Below are 18,073 nucleotides of genomic sequence, written 5' to 3'. Positions count from 1 at the left end.
GCAAAATAATAAACTTAAAGACATATGGTAAAAGATAAGTGCTCTAAAGCCACCCGCTTAAAAGGATGAGGCTGGTGTAGACAGTGCTTTTCCCTATCATCAGAGTTATCTGGAATGAAAATTGAAGTGTCAGTTCTATTCCTAAGAAGTGACTGTGTTTTTGTCACAGACTTTGCTTTTAGAAGTATTTTATACAACTGTAAGAACTATCTTTAAATGTGCATACAATAAGACAGTAATCAATGTTTACCTGATCAGTTTATTTTTGTTACTGCTTATTCTACGTTCTTTTCGATTTTCTTCTGGAGACAGGTAGTGCAAAAGATAAGAGTGAACAGAAATGCCAGGAAGATCTGAAGCTGCTTCAGACAGCCAGATCAGAATTAAGCAAAGATAAGCTCTCCAGGAAAATGCATAGGGCCTCCCTCTACTACCGTTGCATGACCATGTCCTTCTATGTAGAGGGCAATTAGCCCCAGATCACAAGTATTTACAAGAGAAAATGGTAGCCTTGTAAATAAAAGCATCAACAGGAAATTCAGCAGGAAATAAGACATTCAGGGTAGGATTTATCCCATCCAGGAGTATTACTTTCTGATAGGGGCTAAAGATAGTTTTTCTCCACAGTAGTTGTCACTGTGAAACATTCTCCATGAGAGTTCTGCACCTACAGGTGTCTGTGAAGACTTGCTGGCACCATTTTATCAGTTTTCAGTAAAATAGTTCTAACTAAATTCAGAAGTCCCACTATGACCTGCGAACCCTAGTTGTTGATTCTGTATAGCTGTGCCCTGCCTAGACTACATGAAAGTCTCAGAAAACACTTGGAGGGAAAACACTTAGAAACACCGCATTTCTAAAAACAGATTCACTAGTCATTTTTTTCAGATACACTGGGGAGATGAATTAGTACTGCCAGAGTTTATGCAACATGATACCTTCTTTTGTTTTTCTGAGTCCTGATGATAGCACACACACACACAAAAAAACATCTTTTATTTATCAAACTTAGAATTGTGCTTCAGATCTGGTATCATGCATCCATTTACCAGCTTATCTGCACTTGAGTCACCAAACAGAATAAATTAGGCTATACTAAGGAATGTGTAGATGAGAGCAAATGAAATTGCAAGTGCCTATCTTTAGCTAAATAAATTCAACATATTAATACAAAATATGTTAGCAATAATCAGAGTTATTTCAAAGAAAAAGTATTGAAAAGGAATTCCATGACAGATAGCTATCCTCACTGGATTCTGAATAAAGCCATGCTTGTTAGTTGCGGCAGTCTTGTTTGCTGTCTAGCGATTTTATATTGCAATTATCACCATGGTGTCTGACTACTTGTAGCAATCACTGGCATTTCAGATTTTTTTTTATGCCATTGTTAACTCACAAAGCATGCACTGTCTGACAGATTTTTCCTATTATATTTGAACTTTCAGTCGACGTACTGTTCCCCTACATTCTACCAGCTCTGTCCTATGTCAAATTCAGTTTTGGAGAGCATGCAATTCAAATGATGCTGATAAAATCCTTCAAGTATTATATTACATATTTATTCAATTTTTTCTTATATTGCTGCTCCATTCCCCCAAAACCCTGTTGAGGGCAGACTAATCCCAACTGCATGACTTGTCTGCGAAGCATAGCCAGTTTCCTGTTTCATCCAAATCATTCAAGACACTCTGAAAAGAGTGGAGCTGGTGAAGAACAGAGCCCAAAAGTTAGCCTTTTTATAGGAAATGATCTATTTTTTCAGGTAGTGAGAACACTCGGTAATCATCCAGCATGTTGTATCTTGCTGCTGAATGATTTCATGTTAACCTAAGATGCAGGTTAACACAAACTGTGTAGACACAGGTGTGAAATGAAGTTTCTCTTTCTTAAATAAATCCCTAACAGCAAAGGAAGATGAAACATGCTTTAAAGCATTGTTTAAGTAGCCTTCACAGAAAATTACTTAGGGATATACAGATCGTACATAAAGACAAACATTCTACGTCAGCATAAATATTTGTTTTATTTTAAAGATCTTGCACAACTCTTCTTCTTCTTTATATGAAATTTACGCCCGATCTCTTATTTACCATGTCTTATCTTGAAGCATAAGAATGGAACACAGTCTTAAAATACAGTCTTAAAACTGTACAGCCATGCTTCCTTCAGGGGCTCTGCATTTGGACATACTTCCCAAAAAGAGCCTAAGCAGAGTAGACTTGTAGCTTGATTTTTCCATGTTCATACTGGAAGCGAATTGTTGTTACTACAGCCTCAGTTGTTTTGGAATAGACATGGCAAATATTAACCCATACCATTTTTATCTTTTCTAGCTTATTTAGCATTTAGAGCTTGTTTCAAACAAAAATATTCAGTGAACCTTTATTGATATTGCATGTATTAAGTGATTATGATTTAAGTAACAGTCAATACTATAAGCCAGCTGATGATTAGCAATTAAAGTTGTTAGTAAGGAAAGCTTACTTTCCAATAATTTGGTTTTTATGCAGTAAAGCAAAGCTTACTTGTGTTGGCAATAATGCCTCCAAAATTACATCATCAAGTTTGTCGTGCGAAGATGAGGTGAATACTATAGAAACAACTTTCAAATTTTAAATTTCACTTTCCTTGTTTCAAACAGTCAAAAGTTTATCTAAGCTTATAACACCCCTCACATTTACGTATATAGAGTTGGAAGCAAATCTCATGAGAATGGCAACTCCTGCAAAAAATCTAGTGCTTGCCATCAACTTGAATAGTTTTTCCTCTTAATACTATGGCATTTTGGTTTGTCATCCTGTCTGGAATAAACAAATGCAGAGAGTAGCACAGTCAAAATATAACAGCATCACAGAATTTTTTGAATGCTGTCAGACTTGTGGTTGGTGATGGCACTTATCTGAACCATGCTGCACTCAGATGAAAATGGTCCTGGAAGCAGGATAAAATTCTGTAAAAGAGTATGGATACAGTGAACAAAGGGATAATGGAAGATACAAGCAGTGATTTGCATGACAAGGAGAAGAATGGAAGTACAAGGGATATTATAAGGAACCAAGAACTTCTCATTCAGCTCTTCTGCTCTTTAATTCCTGTCTTCCTCATGTACATTCTCCGTTTGTGTTTCCCTCATATCTCTGAGAAATAAAAGAAGAGACAAAAGAGGAATGAAAGTCCAAACAAATGCAAATTACATGAAATGATTTTTGGCAATTTTATCAGAAGCAAGAAGAAAACAAATCACAGAGATTAAAAATCAGACCTCAACAGCAAGAGTATGTTCATAGATGTAGGAACAATGCCCATCATTCTTTTTTCTTTTTTCTTTGTTAGTTTGAGTAATTCCTTACTTTTATTTTAAAAATTGAAAATACCTGTGTACTGTATCTCATGTACACATATATTGTGTAAATGAAGGTCCAGTAATGTTGAGCATTCTTACCTCTGGTTATCCTTGTGAGTGTTGAGGTGTGTATTCAAAATACGCAAGTGATCCTGCAGGCTTCAAAAAGATGACTTCTGTGTATTCATGTATTGCTCACATCTTCTGCACAATATTGAATTGAAATTAAAGAGAATTTAAGGACCAAAAGCTACTTAGAACAAAATTAGAAGGGGAACCAATCCCTCATAATTAGTTTTGCTCTCCAATTTTTAATATTCTTAGAAGCAATTTAACCCTACTCCCAGTCTAGCAACTCTCACATTTCTTTTAAAGGATTGTACAAATATGAAGCTAGTTAGTATACCCTTTCCTTCTGCAAAATAATAGGCTGACTCATCATCATAGAGTGGATCAGTGTGCTCTTGTTAAACAAATATTTGTATATTAAAATGGGAATATATAACACATAGGCAAACATTTTATACATTTCCATGTTTTATGTAGGACATATTTTGTTTTTAATGGCAACAGTGTTAAATAACAGCCCAATATAGAAGTAATTAAGAAAAAAAAAAAAAAAAGAAAAAGAAAACATTTTGTCAGTGAAACTAAAACACTAGAAATGGATTAAAAAAATGAATTTAAGTTAAAATAGAGACAATTTGTCCTATAAGACACAGTCTAGGAGTTGGGGAGACAAAATACTGGACTCCTAATGAAAATGCTAAAAAGCTTTATTGCACATCTTAATCTCAAATGTTCAAGTATCTTCCCATTACAGCACTGTGAAAAGGATACAGTTTAGTCCTAAGATTTTTGCTAAACATTCAGTGTCAGTGGTCTACAAGCTGTGTTGTGCTGCATTGCAGTCTCTCTGCAGTTATTCCTTCACAGCACTCCCTGGAAAAATGTTAAACCAGTCACAAGTTCCAGGTGCTTTCAATCTTTCAACCAAGCCAATTAACTTGCTTTATTAACAGCTGGCATATAGGGAAAACATTCATTGATTACCTTTCGATTAGACCAGCTCATAATGAAGAGGTTAAAACGTTGTTACAAGTGAGAGAATTTCTGCTTTATCACCTTTGGAGCAAGCTGGTAGCTGCTTGCTTGATGTCACCGTGCTCAGTCTGCTGTGCAGTGAGTAACTTCTAGGTTAGAAAAAGAGTATCAGATGGAGATACTGTGATAGGCAGCGTCTGTCTTTGAAGGCACTAGCTGTGGAAATTACTGGAGAGCTGTACTTAAAATTATAAGCATTTCATGGCAGAAAAGATAATAAATTCACTTTTCAGTTCTTTTGTTCCTGAACCTGGGAGGCTTGTACAGTGCCTTGTAACAGACCTAACTTTAATAAGCAGCATCAGCTTTTACAAAAGCATGCTCCTTGTTTTATGCCTTCCTCAGACCTACTGGTGCACAAAACCTGCTCTTAAAATATGAGAGTACAAATCCAGGGGTCATTCTTACAGGTCATTCTTCCGGAGCAGTCATGGATGTTTTTTAGCTCTTACCTCCATTTCATTCCCTGCTCCTGCCTTGAAAATATAAATGTTTGTCACCTGTTTTGGTACAATGGTCACACGTATTCCTGATTCAGATGTTTAGCCTTTTCAGATGCTGCAGAAATAAGTTAGATACAAAATATATGGGAAGAATAATTAACTGTATTTATTTGTTTTATATAGATCTCTTCTGTACCTTCAAATGTGAATGCTCATGTTAAAGGCCCCTTTTCTCAGCTGTTGAAAACTGATATAGCTTAACTACTTGGATAGGTGCATTACAGCAGTTGGCCTTCATCTAGAAGTCCCCGTATCTAATTGCCAAAGAATGCAAGATGCTGAGGTTATATTTCATGCACATGTATTAGAGTATATAACATAATCTAGGAATGACTATGCTGGATCTGGCCAAAGGTCCATTTGCTGAGGATCTTGTTTCAAACAGTAGGCAACAGCTTAGGGAATGAGGAAAGAGCAGGACAAGCATGTTGTAATACTTCCACTGAATGTAGTCCTACTGAGCAAAGGGGCTTGAAAAATCTTTTCCTTCTCTTCAGCTGGAACATGTCACCACTGTAAAGATTAATAAAAACAAGAGATGAGAAGTATGTTTTCTTGGTTGTCTTCCTGAAGCTCAGTAAGTGAATTTCATTGAGAAACTTGTCCATTTTTTAAGTTAAGAGAATATAGAAGGAAGTAATAACGCAAATGAGAAAGCTGGACTTTATGGTAGAGTATACAGAATATATTACAAAATTCCTTATCTTAAAGTTGTTTTTATCTCTCATTCAGGTAGCAATATAAAGGGCTGCTTCCCCCTGCACACTTCTTTTTACAATGGAGTCTCCAACTTCACTGTTTTCCTTATTAACTGATACGGGGGGGTTGTTTTGTTTTGTTTTTAAACCAGTTTACAGAACAGTAGACTCTTTTCTCCAACTGATTAAATGTCAGGCCTCTGCCTCCTGTGATTCTCCATGAAGTGCCCACTGAAGAAAGACTAGCCAGCCTTCAGGTGACAATGGAAAAACTAGTTCTCCTAATGATTTTAGCATGTAGTGCTTTAAGAGAAGTGCAGCAGTTCAGTAAGCAAGAAATTGCTTCTTTGTTGCAGAGATTTCTGTGTAAGCTAGGGTGTTCTGCAGCATTACCTGACAATAACCCACAACTTCATGTAATATATCAAATCCTAGCAAATGATATTTGAATGCTTATAAACTAAAACTCTGACACTTAAACTAATCCTTGAGTGCTCCAGGTTATGTCAGCAGTTAATGTGCGTGGTTAGATGCTGTGATTGACATTTGCTGTTTTTCTTTCTTTTGATCTTGTAAATACAGCTTTGGTACCCTCAGGACAAATGCAGCAGTTGCTGAGATAGTCCTACATTTGTCTGGCAGTATAGGATTATAGCCTAGGTATAGGTTTTGCCTCTAATTACTGTATACGACTGAGAATATACCACTTTTATTTTTATAGTGTTGGACCAAAGTTTTCAACCTCAGAATTTTATTGCAAACTTTATACTATCTTTACCTGACATGGAGGAAAAAGAAAAAACACGCATGCAAAAAAGGGGAGGGGAAACCCACAATCCATATTTAAAATGAAAAGGACAATTAAAAAATCTTCTTATTCACTTCTACTGGTAGCATTTCCTTTCTATTTATCTGAGCAATCCTAACCATGACTTCTGCTCTCCTGCAGATCAGCTGTAGTCCCTGTGTGACTCTGCCTGTATGTACAGGCACTGCCCCCGTGCAGTGAGCAGGATATTGCTGGGGCTCTTCGGGTGCTCTTTTAAAGCTAAATCTTTGTAGGAAGCTCCTAAGACATAAAAAAGTTTATATTTTAATTCCTCTGTTAAATTAAAAGATCACGTTCCCAGCACAGTTATGTAGTGTACCTTGTCCAACATCAAATGTGATGTTTTCAAAAAAGTACAGTTCTATTTTTTTTTTTGCTTTGACTGAAATAACCAATACTTACTATGCGTGAAACAACTTATGACTTTCATTTCTTTTCTTAATGTTATTGTGCAGATTCTTTAACACTGGTTGTTAGTCGAAGCTTAAAGCTTTTATCATGTTAATTTTATGATTTGGGGTATGTGGGCAATGTAGCCATCGCAGTGTGCTGGACTGCAGTCACTGCTTCCTTATAGACTCCTGAGCTTGCTTGATGCTCATTTTCATAACTCTTTCAGTTTAAGTACTCTTTTCATAATTCAGATGTATTTAGATCATTTCTGTCAATAGGCTTTATGTTTCCTTAAATAGTATATTCTTCTGTAAGTTTGTCTGTGTCAGCTATAGGAAATTGTGCATGGAAAATGTGATTTCCTTTTAAAACCTGTCTTCTCTTGTTTTCATTGTAAATGTGATAGATTGAAGTCATGGTGGTGTTTTTTTTTTTTTTTCTTCTGCACTTCCTTGTGAGCTTCAGTTAGTGCAGACTGCTTAGTTTTTCATTGTTTGTATATAGTTCTTTATGCTTAATTCTATTTATATATACAGAAAAAATAGTGTATCTGTTAAAACCTCATACTGGAGGATGTAAATTGCTTTTCCTCGGCATTTTATTAAGTAAGTTCAGTGAGTTCTTGTTCTTACTGTTTTATTAAGGTACTCATATAGTAAGAAGTTGCTCTTATTGGGAATACAAATAAAGAATCAATTTTATTTTTGCAACAGCTGTTATGTTTGCAGCTGCTAATTTTACTGTTAAATGTGGGATCGAGTTTCTTCCTACTTTTCTTCCCTATTTTAAATTTCACTAAGATGATAACCTTTTCCCCTTATTTTTGACCTAATGTGACAGCTTTTCTGGAAAACATGAACTTGCAGCAATGGATAAGAGATGTGTGGATTGTATACTGGCCTTTTAATCATTCCGTGGCAGTAATAGAAATACCAATTTTGCAACTGCAGCGATATTACAGAAACCATTTCTCTTTCAAATTAATACTCTGATTTTGTATCTTTGACAACAGACTGGAACATTCCTGACCGCATACTTGAGTCTCCCTGTAGGGAAGGTGTGGGGAGCCACAATAGGGAGCACACAGCTGGCTTAGTGAGGGGAGCCCAAGGAAGGTTTCCTTTAGAACCAGATTGAGGGAAAAATTTTGAAATTATGGACTCAGATCCCATTGCATTGTTTTTCTTCTCTCACTTCCTTTCTTTTTCAATTCCTAATTGTGCTTTCTGTTTAGAAAACAAATGTATTCTATCCAAAAGAGGTACATTTTGTTGCAAATATATAGTTTGTTTTGATGTTTTGTTTTTTAGTTACTTTCAATGTCACTTGTATTTCTCCTTTAATTACAATTAGTTTGCCTGTCCTATTTCATAGCTACTGCTTTTCCAGGTCTTCATGATAACTTGCACAACTTCATGTTTAGAGGTTGCTAGGGTAACTTGAAACTGGTCCTGGGTGATTGGGCTATTAAGTCATAAAATCACAGAATGGTTTGGGTTGAAAAGGACCTTAAAGCCCATCCAGTTCCAACCCCCTGCCATGGGCAGGGACACCTCCCACTAGACCAGGCTGCCCAAAACCCCATCCAGCCTGGCCGTGGGCACTGCCAGGGATGGGGCATCCACAGCTTCTCTGGGCGACCTGTACAACCTGAGCCTCACCACCTTATAGTAAAGAATTTCCTTCTTACATCTAATCTAAACCTCCCCTCTCTTAGTTTAAATCCATTACTCCTTGTCCTATCACATGTGAAGATACAAAAGACTCTGCAATAGAAATATTTTTTTATATAAAGAGTTGAACATGTTTCATTTTAATAGAGTTCAGGATCTCACTTCCAACAACTGGTGTTCTCTGCCTTCAGGTGAATTACTTCATGTAGAAACATGACTGAAAATACAGAACAGTCTATAAACTGGATGAGACTTCACACTATTAACTGATGCTCATGTGTTTAAGCTAAGACTCAAATAAAGGCCTCTGTACAATCGCTGTATCAGCTTATGTCCCCAGATAATATGAATTCTAAGAACTTAAGCTTTCTCTGCAGTAATCCGTGTAAAAGTGCTTAGCAAACAAAATACTTTGGTTTGAAATTAAAAGAGCATGTTCTTCTGTGGCTTTCTGGAGAACTGCTCTTGAATATCTTCTAAAGAAAATAAAAAAGTATATATGGCTTTCAAATCTCCCCTGTAAGTTCAGGGTGTGTTTGCTCTTGTGTTTAGTTAGAAATAGGCAAATTGAAGAGAGAATCTCTGGTGTCATTTCCCCTGCTTGCAAAACCTCAGAAAGGGCAAAAGAGCAACTGTAGGAGAGAATTGAGCTCCGTGGTATTAAAGGATGAAGGTTTCCCAAAGCATCTAGGGATTGCAGCCTGCTTGTGGAGGTCTCTTATGCTGATAAAAGCCTGTAAGTCTGACAGAAAGTGAAGGCCGTTACGGTAGCATTGCTAAATATCACAGGAGGTGACAGAATCTCTCTCTCCAAGGAGGAGACTCCACAGCTGCTCTGGCCAACCTGTGCCAGTGCTCCATCACCTGCATAATTCTTATTTTAGAAATGACACACTGAGTTCCTGACACACTCAGGAACTTTTCTTTTAATAATATTGCAGAGCTATGCAAATACAAATTAAAGTTTTTGTTTGTTTGTTTCAATTAAATGGGGCCATTGGCTAAGCTTGTTCCCTGAGGTCTGTCCATAGCCAGTGGAGAGACATACACCTCAACTGTGCCTTTGTTTTACTCACTAAACAACATGATCTCAGGGATCATTTTTGAGGCAAATTAGTACAATCATTGTTTTGATGGAGGGAGAAAAGGTGCAAAGTATCATAAACAAAACTGGTATTCTGGTATAAAATTAAAATCGAAGAGTTTCAAGGCAAGCAAGGAGACAAAGATAATCTATTTACTAGCATTTTGACATCTTGGTAAATCAGTTGATTTTTACTTGCAACATATGGGTGAGAATGATGGCAGAGTGTGAGAAGAAAAAAAATAAAGCATAAACTATCTAAATAGGGAGGGAGAAAGATGTAAATGGAAGAACTCTCAGCTGTTTCTGAGCACTGCCCTGGCATGCACAGCTTTTTAAATTGTTTCACTTACAGCAGCAAATGGTTGCCCTGCTCTATGTGCCTTCCTGGCTCTCTTTACTGAGAGGGGCAACATAAGAGAGATTTAATGAAAGTATAAATATTGATCGGGGGTATATTTAATGGATGTGTAATTTTTATGAAGCACAGAAATGCCAGCAAGTAACGTGCTATGCACTCACATAAGTACACACATGCACACACAGCCATTGGAAACTGGAATTTGGGGAGTCTCCAGGGTCAGATTTTAAGAGCTGCATGGGATGCCTTCAATAGATTCCTTCACAGCTGTAATATGCCACACATTCTTAGATTTTGTGTGTGAAGGATAAGAAACTATACAGTATTGGATCATATACTTGCTTAGCTGTGCTTGATATAAAACTGATTTTCAGCAAGTCAGTTCATTGTCTCTGGAAATCTTTACTACCTGAGCTACCTGCACAATAAATTCCCCTTTTTCTATGACCTTGATCTATATCATTCTGTTTTACAGCATTATTTTTTTTTTTTGATGGCTGCTAACCTGGCATTTGACAAGGGAAATAATCAGATTTATATTTCTTTTGTCAATCTCAGTACTTTATTGAGAGTCATTGAAAAAAAGTTATGTCATGTCAGCCTCAAAACAAACAAACAAAAAAACCCTCTGCTTAATATTTATTTTGATTATGAAAACCTTTTGCATGATAGATCAATGCACTGAAGATGCATAGTATCTTTGATTTTAGCCTCCCTCACGTCTTTGGATTACCATATAGTGGTTAAGTTGGATACTTAAGTAAAAGCTGAATTAAATCATCATTTAATCAATAAAATTTGAATTGGTTTTTAAAAAACAAAATATATTAACCCTAGTTCAGTATGAATAAGCCTTTAAAGATAGAATATAATTTATTTACAAAGTAAGAAAAAATCTATATCTTTTAACCCGAGAATCCATTTTCTTTTAGAATCTTTAGTATCTATTGAACATAAGTACTTTTTTTTTTTTCTCTCCTGTCTTCACAGTGGAAGATGGTTTCAAAGATATTATAGTTAATACTTTCTAGGTCAGATGCTCAAAGTTAAGGTCCAAAATAGAAATATCTTCATCTGCTGCACTGCTGAGTGATCACTTCTTCTAGAAATTCAGATTAATCATATTTTGTAGCTTAAATTTGTACTCAGAAATCTGGCATTAGTTACCTGTTCTGAAAGGTTTGTTATTGGACACCCTGAAGTACTGTTTGGTGACTTCTAACTTCTGTTGGAGTTTGCAAGGAAAACGCGTGTGTCTACCCCCGGTAATAATTATCATTTTTAGTGGTTCCAACATACTGCATGTTTGTTTTAGAATGGTTTACATAGCATACCTCAGAATTACATAGAAAATTCAGACTTTACAACATTTAAACAACATTTGTAAATGTTGAGCTGAATTGATGATTGGTGCTGCTTGGTGCTTAAGAATTTTTCATTATCTTGGAGAGAATCAGCACAGGCTTTTTGTTGTTTTTGCTTTTCAGTAAATCTTGATCATTACGTTTGTCTAAATCTGGCCCCGAACATTGAAGTTGTCAAACTCATCAGCTGCTTTAGCAAATGTTGCCACTCAGCACTCAGGATATCCTTACCTGGTGCTAAACTATGTATGTGGGTCAGGGCAGGGCTTCCCTTGTGGATGGTGGGATCCATCCCCAACCAAACTCCATAAACCTTGATAAAATCTTTGTCACTCTGTTAAGGTGACATGCAACACGTTTCTATGTGTATCTATATAGTGCTTAGGCACATTATGGAGTCCTCCTGCATTTGCAGTGGCACACCTGAGTCTTCCTCCCTTCTTGTACCAAGAAGGGAGAGATCATGTGGGAGCATGCAGAGGAGATGACTGAGACTAATTTTCTTTGTTTGCTTTTGCAAAAGTTCTTGCATCAACATAAAAACTCTATGAACATGGGTCTGAAAAGTATCCCTGAGTAGGGCTTTTGTTAGCTATCCCCTAAATTATGGAGACATGCATGTGGTAATAGGAACCAAGTGTGAAAGGGTGTACAGAGTAGCAAGTTATAAGAACTTGGCACACTAACCTTTCTGTGATGTCATTTGTGAAGTGAGTGATGACAATTTGTTGTATATCTGGGCACTTCAGTTGTGGCTATAAGGCTTTCTTTTTTTTTTTTTTTTCCTGTGATGGCTTTCAATGTTGTGCTGTTGGTTTTTTTTTTTAAACCTCCACTATGTTACATGTACATGTGTTTGTGTGCACAAAATTTTGTGTGAAGAACCCCACCACCTGTATCAGAAGCTGTTCAAATGGTTTTAATTATCTAAGCTAGATTTGAATAAGGGTGATCTGCCTTTATAGCTTGGAGGGTAACATATAGACAGTCTAGCTTCTGTCCCAAGAATAGTGTAACTGCATTACTTTTTTTCTGGGAATAATATGCTCTGCATGTGTGCTAGATGCTATGAAATTAGCACCTATCTCAGAAATCCAGCTCCTTTATAGTGGAAAACAAGTCAGTGTAAAGTATCTTCTTGGGATGCTAGTAATATTTCCCAGCTGTTTGTAAGCCTATCTCAGTATTTACTTCCAGAAGAGAATTCATTCATATCATTCTTGGGTTGGATTTAGCAAAAATGTAAAATTATGCAGTCTACGGTTACAAAAATGCAGAATTAAAGTGTAATGAACAGCATTGGACAAAACAGTGGAGTTCTAACAGTCAGTGGGTACTGACTCTTTGGTTGACTTTGCATAGCTCTCCTCTGATTACTTCGTTAACCAATGCAGCCATCCTTAAGGATCAGAAAAGTGTATTATGAGTTAGCCAATAATTGTGTTTTGAAAGTGTAGAGAGCAATGCAAGTGCCGATTATTATACAGGAACTGTATGGAGTTTCTCTGTAAGCTGTCACCCTGCACTGAAATAAAGAGTTTGTAAATTAATTTCATTACTCACAAGCTGCATACATTTAGCATTGTCGTATAACAACCTAAATAGAGAGGAAGTATCTTCATCGTGATGGAGATAACTGCTGCAAAGAAAAGTGCTGAGGACTGTGAGGACACCAACTGCTTTATTCTGTCTTGTCCCCCCAACCAAAAACTATAAAATTGCATCAAATATGTAATAACTGTATGAAATGACTTCACAGTACTATGAATGAAGCAAAGTGACTGCATCATCAGTTCTGGGCTAGAGGGCTGGATAGGGACAGGCCTGTCTGGAGCCTGGGCTTTACCTCCAAAGCTGTTTCCTAAGCAATTAGAAGTGAGTGAACAATTAACAGTTTTCTGTTTAAATCAGTTCTTAGTGGGAATTTATGGAGTTTTACTAAATGGACTTTCACACAAATCCAGTTGGCTTCTATGGAAATCTTCATCTGCCAAATGAAACTTCTCATTTCTAAATTGTAGGAATTCAGAAAAAGCCCAAAGAGTTTCCATTTGAAAGTGTTTTTGTGTTATCTTTTGGTACAGTTCAGGTACCTCATCTTCACACTTTCTCTTCCTGGAATTCTGATCACTTCTCCCAGGATCTCCTGTAGACAGGAGCTTGCAAGATGCCTCATTCCCTTGCCCTGAGTACAATTGTAGAAGCACAACAGGACTGTGTTCCAAATGAGAATATTTGGGGTTGAAGGCTGAAATTAAACATCTTAGGAGGAGTAAGAGAGACACCAGTTCTGGTAAACTACCTATTTTGAAAACGGTGTGCAGATTACTGCTGTCATGAAACAATTTGAATTTATGCTCTTTAATTTACATTTCCTTTCCGGATGTGCTCCTCTTGGAGATCTTTCTGTTGTACTTCAAAAGAAGTCCATATGTGTTTAGAGAGGCATGTGGAAACTTCAGGCTGCTGCAAAGGTAAACAATATCACAGGTATTAGGCTTTACCATAAGGTTAAAAAATAAAAGAATCATTTATATATAAAATATACATATATCATTTGTTTATGTTTATATACTCTCTTCCATGTTACAGAAGATAAAGTTAGTGGCTTCCTTGATGTTACTAAGTTGTTGTCGGAGTGAAAATTGCTACAAGCGCCTTTCTGCACTGAATGTCATACGACATTCACTTCACTGGGATGCTGTGTTAAAAGCCCAGATTCAGATGGCTTAAAGCTAATGTGCCTGCCAATGTGCCTACCAATGTGCCAAATGTTGTTTGATACTATCTCTTCGAAGATGCCAAGACACCCAATAGGAAAGGCTAAACACAGGGAAGCTTTAGGCTGTCCAAATGTGGGCCCAAAGCAGTAACAGAACGGTTGATATTTGTCTTCTGCGTGAATACAGGTCCAGATGTGATACTGTATTGTGTGTGTTAAGAATAGATCTTGTGGTAATAGAGTAATAAAATCTACCAGAAAAGTCGATATTTACCACTAGTATAATTGTTCTGGCTCTTATGAGAGAGTTTTAAATGCTGTGAAAAAAAATAATAAAGAAGAGTATTGCATTTTCACTTAGGGAGATTTTCGGTGATAGTCTACCATAAATCCCTGGTCTTCTCCTTAGGAGTGCTTTTGCCTTTGAAATCTCTCAATCTGTTTCTGGTTTAGTGACTGATAAATCACACATTTTTCTCAGCTCCTCTTACCACATCCATGGGAGGGTGTATTGTTTCCTTCTAGATCTGGAGAACAATGAGGTGAGAAGGGTAGTTGATACTGGAATCTTAACAGCAGACTGAGTCACAAGTGGTAGATAAAGTTGTCTTAGTATGTTTTTTTAAAAAAAAAAAAACATTAATTGTAATGCAAGTGAAAACAATGACTGCTGATTGCTGTTTACACTTATACTGCATTCTTTCCTTTCTCTTTAAGTTGTTTCTAAGTTTGAAAACTCAATCATGTTTAAATTGCTTGCATCAGTATGGTAAATAAAATGGCAATTACTGAGCAATCTGCTTTCTAACACATTAAGTGATTTATGGCAGCAGAAGGCAATGTATTAAAAATCTTGTCTGTGAAATTAAAAATATAATGGCTGGAAAACCTAGTATGAATTCAAAGAAAGCTATAAAACTTCCAAATAATTAATGGGGAACACCAAGAAAATGGTGGATAATGTTAAAAAAAGGAGGCAGGAGTAAATTTATTTGGAAAGAAAGTAAGATTTAGATTGTTTAATCTTCTGGATTCCAATGCATGCATAGGAAAGAATGCAGCTTTCAATTTTCTGTAGCTATTTCCAGGGAAAATAATAGCATAACCATTTGCAAAGCTAGCTGAAGCTAAACACTTACATGAATGAAAAATTTTACACTGGGCTGTGTAAGCAAGGCGGGTTTAAAGCATAGAAAGAGCAGGCAGCAGGCTAGGGCTGCAGACTGAAAGGGTGGTAAAATAATCCCATCTGCCTGTTTTGCCTGTGCCAGAGCTTTGAAAAGCTGTGTGGGCAGCTGTCTCCAGCTTTGCAGGAGGGATCAGGGTCTCCCTCACCTCTTTGGCAGAAGAGGGGTGAGCCTGGCTCTCTGAGGCTCTTCCTTTCCTCTCCATCCCAGCTCTGCCCCTTCTCTCTGTTCCCCTCCTTTTCCTTGCAGTAGTAGCCTGGCCTTTTATTCCTGGGGCAGGAAAGATCATTTTTGCCTGCATTTCAAAAGAGTCTTGAACTGGCTTTGCATATACATACAAGACACTGGTCCCCAGTCTTGCAATACGGTTATCAGAAACAAGAGATCTGTGATTTTTTTTATTTTTTTTCTCTTTTCCAAGCCCAAAGAGGTGCTTTCTCATATTTTCCTTGTTTCCCCACAGATTTTCACTCTCAGTTCATGGTCTGTTGTGGCAATGACAGCAGAAGAGGGCTTCTTGACCTCGAGGTTAAAGCATAAGATTGACAACCAGGCATCGTGGGTTCTTCTTAACTCCACCACTTACATTTGCATTGCTTATCAACTTTTTTTTTGCCTTTTTTTTCCCTCTAGGTTCTTCTACTGTTACGGTATTGCAGACTGCTTTGATCCTTTATATGGTGTTGTTTGTAAAATGAGGTGTGATGTAGCAAGGAGTAATGGAGCATGATAATAAGAACGTTGTGAAATTCCATGAGAGCCCTGTTCAGCACTTCCCATTCACCAAAGCATCCCTGCTTAGTTTACTGGGTCTTGAAGACAGGGAGAGTTTTAGTGAGTAACGTGCAAAAACAGGCTCTTTAACTATGGCTTAACCTTGAGATGCATTTTGTGACTTCAGTGGAAGCTATGCATGTCCAACAATTGTCATATCGGTCCATTTTCATTTGTAAAGTGCTTTGAGATCTGCTGGGGAACCAAGCTATTATACAAGCTTTAGTATGCACTGCCTAAGTGAGCTAATTTTGTGTTCGGGCATAACTAATGGTTGTGAGCATCATGGTTAGTAATGTATTTTGGGACAGGAATCTTGCATTAAGTATAAGAATAATTTATTATTTTAAGGGTTTTGATTATTTTCTTGCATTCAGTTAATTATGTGCAATTTTCAAAAATCCCTCTATGACTTCAGAAAGATACCATAGCCCTAAGTCTTTTTATTTGATTTGACTTGGGGTCCTAAGTCTCTTAGCTTACATGATAGGGTAGTCCATGTGCTTTCCAGGCAAAAATGAATGAAGTCTAGAAGCATGAGTAATGGTTCTATAGTGAGTTGGCTTTTAATGCCAAAAGCTGGGATTTTGCTTGTATATCAAGACCGGAATGTATTATTCAAAGTGACATAACTTACTTTATAAACTATTTTTTGGAAAATTTACAAGTAAACATGCTTATAAAACAGCTTTATTAACAGGTCTCTTAAATTTTTTAGTACTTGAAGTCAGATTTGTTGAGTGCCTTCTTTAATAGAGGTTGCCATATGATATTTTTGTGCAGAGAGTTCCACAATGAATTTTCCTTTTTAGAAAATGGATGCAATGTTTTCAATAGATCTGATGCCAAAGGCATGCTGCCTCCTTTTTCACAGTGGCCATCATTTCTGTTAGGAGGCAGCAGTTTTCACATTTCCAACTCTTGAAAAGCCGTGGTTTTCTTTTTGGTATAACCAGATCTGTAAACTTCCTAGTTTTGTAAATCTTGCTTGGGGCTAAATATATATCCCTGTAATGTGTTTTACCTTAAATTATTATGTATGTTCAATTGTATCTCTTGATGCAGTTTTTGTCTGGGAATAATTATTTAATGGTATTCAAGAAGTCCTCAAATGCCTTTTGTGTAAGAAATTTAGATATTAAATAGTGAGATGAATTTCTAGAGTATTCTTTGTATTTTTACTGGCTGTGGAGATTTGCTTCTTCATGTCTCTGATAAAGGTTGTTGGGGCTTGTGTAGCTCTCATCAATGGGGCAGTATTTTAATGAATTTAGCATGTCGTATTTGTTCTGCATAGGTCCTAGAAGGCCCAGTTACAGACATCAGTAAAGTATTCTTAAAACAGAGTAAAAAGAGTTGGAGTGTCTCTGACAGCTGATGAAAGTACCGAATAGATAAAGACAGACAAATATCCAAAGGCAGCAGTAAGGTAACATTGGCAACATGACAAGGTAGGAGCCCACCTACATCAGGTTTTCCTGCATGTAACACAGTGAAAAGATAAGGATTAGAAGAACGGTGAAAACAGTGCACAGGTATTTCCCAATTGATCCTTATAAGTGTTAGGAGATCCCTAACAGTATTTAGTATCCCTAAAGTATGAGGGGCCTGTCTGAACATCTCTTGACAGGTTGTTGTAGGCCAAGCTGAGGTAGGAAAGTCCTCTAGATACCAAGTGAAGTATCCAGATGACTGTCTGGAGCCCTAACTGCAGTTATTATTAATGTTGAGATGGAGGCCCCCCTTGTGGGGGTGTGCAGTGAGGTCTGGTGCACTAAAAAGAGGAGTGCAGAGGGGGGAGGCCCAGGCTCACCACACGCACATGGCCGCTGCTTTAAAGCAGTCATCTGGAGGGACGCGATTGCTTTTGTTGAGGCCATAGGGTGACAGAGGATTTCAAGGCCTCAGGAATGTCACACAGCGACAAATGTGACATGCTGAAAGAGCGCATGAAAAATATCTCCCAACTAAATTTCTTCAAGTAAATGACAGTCTTCCACAATGTCCACAGAAACCGGCATGCTGGAAGTGTTGCGTG

The 18,073-nt window shown here is 37.2% G+C and overlaps 1 protein-coding gene and 1 long non-coding RNA gene across 46 annotated transcripts in view; both read left to right on the top strand.

Moving 5' to 3' along the window:
* The window catches only part of DLG2 (discs large MAGUK scaffold protein 2), a 1,058,052-nt gene that overhangs the window by 840,923 nt on the left and 199,056 nt on the right, over nt 1-18,073 (top strand). The window lies entirely within an intron of this gene.
* On the top strand, nt 3-17,190 carry LOC310880942. The gene is made up of 2 exons (XR_014572000.1): nt 3-4,444; nt 15,725-17,190. It is a non-coding gene; the product is annotated as an uncharacterized lncRNA (long non-coding RNA).

The sequence above is a fragment of the Anser anser genome, assembly GCF_964211835.1.
Source record: "Anser anser genome assembly, chromosome: 1".
NCBI lineage: Eukaryota > Metazoa > Chordata > Aves > Anseriformes > Anatidae > Anser > Anser anser.
This window is presented reverse-complemented; position numbering and strand designations above follow the sequence as displayed.